Here is a 6,486-nt window from a genome sequence, read left to right as displayed (position 1 = left end):
CAAGTGACTCCACCACAATCACAGACACACAGCATCACAGCTGTCACAAGACCACAACCGTCACAATACAACCACACCAACACCGTCACCACAACACCCATCCTCCGATGATCAGCAGATAACAACAATTATGAACATATGCAATCTCAATCAATTAACAGTACTGAGTAGGAGAAACCCTACCTTAGCAATCAACAGCAGAACGGAAACCGAACAATCAGAAAGGCTCTTCTATGAAGTCTTCTCCTATACAATAACCACATAGCACAATTACACATTGTACAATCCCCCCTATTCCCCAATTCAATACATACAGTAACCTTAAAAGAACATAAATGACATGGGGAATAAAACTTACCAACAGTAGAATGAGAGATCATACGCAAGGACCATGACAAATGCACACACAATGAGATTAGGGGGATGATTAGAGAGTGATTAGAGTAATCGTAAAATGATTAGGGTTGAAATGACGTTTTAGAAACTGAATTTGAATATAAAATAACCCTAAACACTCTCGCATCAAACCGCTAAATAATACTCGCCAGACCGGATACTCGGTCGAGTAAAGTGTATACTTGACCGAGTATCCTCTACTCGGTCGATTATTCTTCATACTCGGCCGAGCATTCCTCGGCAGAACCAAAATAGACCACGCAATTAACACTACTCGGCCGAGTAGGCTCTACTCGGTCGAGTATACAGCTTAAGAAAATCCGTAGTATTACACCCACAAAAAGGTTAATTTAATTGGGTTAATGTTCAAGCGTTTTGACCTTATCTCGGCCAAACTCCGTAAACCCTCCACTAGTGTGCTTCATCACCCCTACGGAATGTGGTTGTCAATCGTGCTTAAGGCACATGGGGTGTTAGTTAGCTCTAGAATGGGGTCATTGGACATGTGTGATATAATGAGTGACGGTCAATTGGGAAAGATGCTTATCAAAGTAGATAATGATGAATTAATTTCTGTGAAAATCAAGTCGGATCCAGAGGGTGGATCTTCTAGTCAAGTTGGAATGGGTAGTATACGGGAAATCTTTCAAGCCATTGCTGATTTGAGTGCTTGGGTGAAACAAGATGCTAGTCAAAAGGATGCGGCTCTCTCGGCTCTTGCCTCCACTATGGATGTGATTCGTGGTGAAGTGGATATCATCTCCACTCTTGTCTCAACTAAGGAGCATGGTGATGATGGCGTGGCTGACCCGTTGGATGAGGACCCCTTGGGTGATGAATCTAATGGTGACCAAGCCTCCTCTCCTTAAACCCTTTTACCCGTTTAACCCTTGCCTATTTTGCCTTGCCTCTTTTCTTGTTTCTCTACCGGATGATTGTAACACCCGCGAATTTCTCATTTTGATATTTATAATTTATTTAACCTTTTAATTACTTTATTTTATATTTTTAGATTATTTAAATTTATTAATTGTATTTTAAACATAATTTCTATAAAAGTAATATCTTAAAGTTGAATTTATATAAAAATACGTATTTTAGTCGGATAATATTAATAGCGACAATAATAATAATATTAATAATAGTAAACTTCCGTCTTAAATTATAGTAGTATGTTTAAGGCAAATTTTCCGTCTAGCTGAGACCGTCACATTTTCATTTGTGAGACTAATCTATTCTCAACTTATCCCGTATCGACAACACGTTACTTACTTTCTCTCTTATCGACAACACCTAACTAAATTAAAAATATTTTAATCTCTCTTACATGAGCTGACCAATCCCACCCCTCTAAACCCCTTCCTTTTTGCGTGTTTCCTGTATCACAACAACAAAAACAAAGCAATGCAGCAGCAACTCATTTAAACGAAACAGAGCTCATAAACCCATTTTTCGTGACCTTGTAATACAGATCCCGGCCCCATTTCTTCACCATTCCTCTTAATTTCTGTACCATTCTCCTCCTTACTTCCTCCTTCATCTTTCAAGGTAAGAAAGTCTCGTTTTTGTGGTGGTTTCGTTTTTCGCCGTCTTATAAAAGTGTCGTCTTTTAGCTTCTTTATCCCGTTTTTCTTGCTCTTTGATGAAGGATTTGAAGACCCAGAGAGAGACTCGTGCCTTTTGGACCTTTTATTCGAAGAATAAGGAGCGTTTAAGGTAACGGTGATAGGTTACTCGACAAAAATGTCGAAATTCCATCTTATGGGTCGTTTTATATACTCTTGTGTGATAAAGTTGGGTCCTTTGTGCTTTTCTCTTTTAATGGTTGAATGTGTCAGAATAATTGTTTTAGTGCCTGGGTTTTATATGTGAAATTCCGTCACAATTTGTGCTGGTTTTGGACCGTGTTTACTCAGTAGAATGGTGTTGTTTGGTCGAGATTGGAACACTTGAATTCTTGAAATTATCGGGTTAATTCCGTCTTAAAACTTGTCCTTTTCTGATGCCTGCGTTTATTTTCTTTTTCTGATTGATTGATATATATATAGTTCAATAAGCTTGTAGCACATAGTCATATACCCATCCCTTTGTGCAATTTACAACTGAAGTGAACTCGTGTTTTTATATGTTACCATGGAAAGTTGCCTAAATGACTAAAGGATGCCAGTAAACGAATTCTTCATTTTGATAAAATCAAAATACTCATTTCTCTGTTCTTGCTCACCATTATGACTTAATGAAGCTGCTCAAAAATGTGAAAAAGGGGGATGTGAGTCAGTCTTATACACAGTTTTTGGTCAATGTTTGGTTGGTGGTTTGAGCCAACTCTCTTACTTCCGTCTCAAGTGTATATTCAAGTATGATATGGTTCCTTTGTATGGTTAATTTCCACCTTGTAACATGCTTAAAAACTTGTCTTAAGACGGACGCAAAACTGGTAAATGAAAAGTGAAACAGGGGACTGTTTTGAGTGTTTTTGGACGCGATTTGTGAGCTGAAATTGTTGTTGGTTCGAGTCAATTTGATTACTCACGTCTTGTGTGCATATACATGAATGAATATGGTCTTTTGTTTGGATGGATTCGGCCTTGTAACATGCTTAAAAACTTGTCTTAAGACGGCCTCATGAATTTGCTAGAAAAACCATGTATATATAAGTTGATGATGAGTGACTTTTGTGGACTGTTTTTTAGTCGATTCCACGGATGATTTGAACCAAATAGTTGATTCCCGCCTCCTTTGTATATCCAAGTATGTAATGGGTTGGTGGTATGTGAGAAATTTTACCCTTTTCATGCTTAAAATTTCGTCTTAAGACGGTCACAAAAGAACTTTATAAATCGTAAAAATGGACTTTGTCGAGCAGTTTTCGCGGGCTATTTTGACGGGTTTCTTTATGCTAAATTGAACCAACTTTCTTGCTATTGACTCAAGTACATGTAAATGTTTGGATTGGGTCTTTTGTTTGGGTGAAATCCGCCTTGGTTTGGCCTAGAAAACTGTCCCAAGACGGCTGGACAGGAGGGAATTGTTGCGTTTTGGCTGCTCTTGTTGTCGGTGGTTACAAATGGTATACTTGTGTCACTCCTAGGGGAGTTTTTTTGGGATTTGGTTTTGTTTGCCTTCACATGCATTTTAACTCACTTTTGGCAGGCGGATATTGATTTTCCAGAAGGGAAATAATGTAGACTACCTATCATTTGGCTGGTTTTGGGGTCGGTTAAGGGGCTGCCCAGTCAGCCCTTGAGTCGTGGATTTGTATTGTTTTGGCGCTAGTCTAATTTATTTGAAACGTTATTTTCATCTTGTATTTTATATAGCGCAATTTGAGGATATCGTTTCTTTACATATATTTTCTCTCATGATTTATAATTGTGGAATCCCGTTATTTAATTATTTTTTCGTCTTAACTTTTGTCCCAAAATGGGTGCTTGCGGCGCCAAGTTGGTTAATACGTATTATTTAAATTCCGTCTCATGCTAAATCGCGTTGGATAGACCATGTTGGGTGTTAGTTGCTAGTTTTGGCATAGTACCGTCTCAAGTATGTATATATATATTTATGTCATCTCTATTTGATGGCTACATGTTATTTGTTGGTTGGACTTAACATGACTAGTTTAATGGGTTTTACATGATTAGTTATTGGACTCACTAGGGTGTTTTTGGATGGTCCACTATAATCCATATATTGGGCTTGTGGTGTTTATTTCATTGGATTCGTTATGTTATATTAGTCGGGCTAGTTATGTTAAACTAATTGGTTTTGTGTGGTTTATTTGATTGGACTTGGTATGCTTCACTTGTTGGATTTCACATTTTATTCCGTAAATTTCACGTAACGTAAGTTATTCATTATCGCTTATTATATTTTATTTAACCGGCATGTTAAATTATGAAGTGGAATATTTATTAATATAATACATGTATGAGATATTTACTGTACATAGTTAGTTGTAGTGAGTCGTATTCTAGATAATGTCTAGTATTGTTCGGTTGTGAGAGTCTTGGTTCTACCGGAATACTAGGGGTGAGCCTGAGGCCCTCTAGTTGCGGTATGAACGTCGGGAGTGATGTTCCCATCCGTACTCATGGTGATGCAGACCATAAGTATGAATGTGACATTAATCATCCCGTCCCTGAGTCACGGTCCTATCGGATGCTAGGGGCGAGCCATAGGCCCTCTAGTTGCGATAAGGTCGTCGGGATTGATGCTTCCATCCGTACTTATGGTGAGATGCAAGCCATAAGTATGAATGTGACATTAATAATCCCGTTCTATGTGCTTGTTTGTTGTGCTTGTTTGTTTTACTTGTTTGTTGTATTTGGCCATGTTTTAAAGGTAACCGCTGAGCCAGATACTTGTTTGTTGTGTCTCAGACATGTTTTAAAGGTAACCTCTGAGTCGGACACTTGTTTGTAGTATTTGGACATGTTTTAAAGGTAACCGCTGAGCCATATACTTTAGAGGTCGTGCCTTGGACATGTTTTAAAGGTAACCACTGAGCCAAGGTACTTAAGGATTTGTATCTCGGACATGCTTTAAAGGTAGCCTCTGAGTCGGATGCTTTGCTTATTATGTGATGTTAGTAGTCCTATTTCGTGTATTGTATGTTTTTTGGTTTTCAAGTTCATGGCTAAGGTTTCCATTCACATGTATTATTATGTAATCTTGTTAATCCGTGACATATGATATTCTATCGTGTTTATAGTTGTATTATCATTTATGACGTTTTGGTTGGATTGTCTCACATGGATGTATCATATGCCTTATATACGATTTACTACGCATGTTTTGAATGTTAGTCTCATGTCTCAATGCTTGCATCAAATGGTTATATCTATGATGTTCTAATATGTTCTTGTTTATCTGTGTTTTGACATTTTGTGGCTGGGAGAACCTTGAGTTACTCCCCACTGACTGTGGCGTTCATGTTTACATGAATGACAGGTTGTGAAGATGCTTACGTGGGGAAGACGTGTGGGCTAGCGAGAACTACTAAACCTTGGACTAGTAGTTGGTTTATTAGGATTGTTTAGACTCACCTTTTATCTTTTGTCATTCGAGGGATATATTTTCCCTCACCTTTGACTATCGCGTTTGTATAATTTAATCTTTATTTCCGCATTCTTTATTTGTCTTTTATATTTTTATGAACCCGCGCTTTATAAACTTTAAAAGTTTCAAAAATTTCCTAAAATTCCGCATTTTATAAGTTATATTTTCCGCGTTATTGCGGGGGTTTAAAATGATCACTCTTAATTTCTTTGTTGGTAGTGTATGTTAAACTCTATTTAGCTTTGGTGAACTATGGTTAGACTATGTTTAAACTGTATGTTTATGTTGACCTTGTTATCTTGTCATGTTTGTGTGTGTCTTTTCGTGTTTTCTTATATGTTTACTCTTGAATGACATTGACATCCCTGCCCATTTTGATGATGTCAAGAAGGGGAAAAGGTAAACTCATGTTCTTAATATCCATGCAATTCGGTTATCTCATAACTAGGCCTAACCTTCACAACTTTTACTCTTATTTTTGGGGCAATGTAAACTTGCCTTGGTAAGTTTGATATAAGTTCTAGCTCCATAAAGTAATATAGTTCTTTCTCTCATATGATCTTGCTTGATTAATCTTGAAAATGGTCTCTCTTTTCTTACATTCGTTTTAGGGCTTGTCATCATCAAAGGGGGAATTGGTTGGGTTCCTTTGATTGATGATAACATGCCTATTTAATGTGTGTTATCTTAGTTTACCTTTTCAGGATTTATGATCAAATCAAGCTTGGATTAAGATGTGTTGAATCATTGGTCACCCAAAGTATAGAGTCACTTGTGTCATCTAATGTACAATTTAGGGAGTAGAGTACTTAAAAGCAATAGTAATAGTTAAGACTACTGTTATCCTTAAAAGTGACAATAGCCTGGACTGTCACTATGATCCGTAACACTTGAAAGTTATTTTTCACTTTTCGAAAATCCTTTTTATTCTTTTAAAGCAACTCGGATTTTATAAACAAACTTTCAGATTTCTCTTCAAAGAATTGGGTTTCTAGAAAAGAGTTTAGCTAATTACTAATTCAAATTGTTTCC

The 6,486-nt window shown here is 37.1% G+C and overlaps 1 long non-coding RNA gene across 1 annotated transcript; it reads left to right on the top strand.

The window, feature by feature from the left end:
* Positions 1-1,793: 1,793 nt before the first annotated feature.
* On the top strand, positions 1,794-5,433 carry LOC141602554 (uncharacterized). Its single transcript, XR_012524520.1, has 3 exons — positions 1,794-1,944; positions 2,045-2,112; positions 5,347-5,433. It is a non-coding gene; the product is annotated as an uncharacterized LOC141602554 (long non-coding RNA).
* The last annotated feature ends 1,053 nt before the right edge of the window (positions 5,434-6,486 follow it).

This window comes from Silene latifolia, chromosome 9, assembly GCF_048544455.1.
Source record: "Silene latifolia isolate original U9 population chromosome 9, ASM4854445v1, whole genome shotgun sequence".
NCBI lineage: Eukaryota > Viridiplantae > Streptophyta > Magnoliopsida > Caryophyllales > Caryophyllaceae > Silene > Silene latifolia.
Note: the sequence above shows the minus strand (reverse complement) of the source record. Positions and strands in the feature narration are given on the sequence as shown.